The sequence below is a fragment of the Quercus robur genome, chromosome 2, assembly GCF_932294415.1.
Source record: "Quercus robur chromosome 2, dhQueRobu3.1, whole genome shotgun sequence".
NCBI lineage: Eukaryota > Viridiplantae > Streptophyta > Magnoliopsida > Fagales > Fagaceae > Quercus > Quercus robur.
Genome location: NC_065535.1, coordinates 72,728,125 through 72,729,632, shown reverse-complemented (window position 1 = coordinate 72,729,632; position 1,508 = coordinate 72,728,125).

The window sequence follows — 1,508 nt, the reverse complement described above, 5'->3', positions numbered from 1 at the left end:
AGATAATAAAATTAATAATCCGGAAAATACACAAAGCATATGTAAGATGAAAAATTCAGCAAACAAATATGTAGGATGAATACATAAGCTGGCAAAGTGTTTTGGTCCCTATTTTATAAAGAAATTAATAGCATTATATGATGTTAACATTAAAATATAATTGTTAATTTTACCACCAATATATATATATATATATATATGTTTATAATTGTTAAGAATCTTATAATTCAATTAGTTGGCATCTTCTGATGTTTCCAAAACATCCAAGTCTACCTTCTCTTGTGGCCTCATTATAGCTATCAAATCTTACATATATTCCAAAAAAAGAAGCCTGTTCTTGAAAATAGAAAAATGGGGAAAAAAAGCAATTGTCAAACATAACCTAACAGTTTTGACACTTAATCTTAGCAAAGAAAAAAATAATAATGACGACACATTGACGCCTATTCTTTGGGCAATCAACATATTGACTTGAATACTTGATACTAAAAGACACACAGAAGCACTGAAAAAAAAAAATGCAAAGTTAGTAGCATTGACTCTACAAGTTACCTGGTTTGAAACATGTAACATGTGCGGTCTAAATTCCAAATTATCCGGTCTTAGCTTTCTCACTCTTTTGAGGCGGCACAACATAATCACTAGTAGTAATAAAAATGGTGTCAACAGTACACTTATGTGAAAATGATATTATTGCAATCATAACTTGTTATGTCAACTATTGTGAAAAGTATTGTGAAACGTTTTGTGTCCCTTGTATTACTCCTTCAAGATATGCCTAACTTTCCACCTCAATTCAGTCAATTGTTCATTCACTCTTCAAAAATCAGACTTATTCATTGCACCCCAAGTTTCCACCACAATTCTTTAACCCCTCTCTTTTTCTCCCTGTGAGTTTCCTTGCATGCTTCGAACATAGCATAGATACATTCCCTCAAATGTTTGAAAATTGAATCGTACATTTCCTCCAATTCCATTCAAAGCAATGGTTTCCCATTAATACAGACAAATTTACGAGTTATCATCTCTCCCTATAAATACCAAACATTACAACCCAACTTCACATCCCAAATCGCAATTTATCTATCAACAAAAGAAATACTACATTTCATGGCTAGAGAACTCAAAGCTTGCCGTTTCCTAGTCCTAGTTCTTTTCATAGGCTTCGCTTTGGTATTCTCTACCATACAAGCCCGCAATTTGCACACACCAAATCATCATCACCACCACCACCATGCCATGATGAAGCCCATGAGTCCAAGCCAAGCAAGGACGGATCATTATTTTGTTGAAGTTCTTAACCTCTGGGGAATCAAGACTTCTGGCCCAAGTGACCCAGATGGGCATTAATTTGTTAATGGAGCAGATTGAATGAATCACCGGTGAAGCTAGAATAGAAATCTTCATGGTTTAAATACAGCATAATAAGTGTGTCACAAGGCCCAATACATAACATAGAAGTTTGGTTTTGTTTTTCTTTTTTGCTAGAAAAAAGCATCATTGTATCC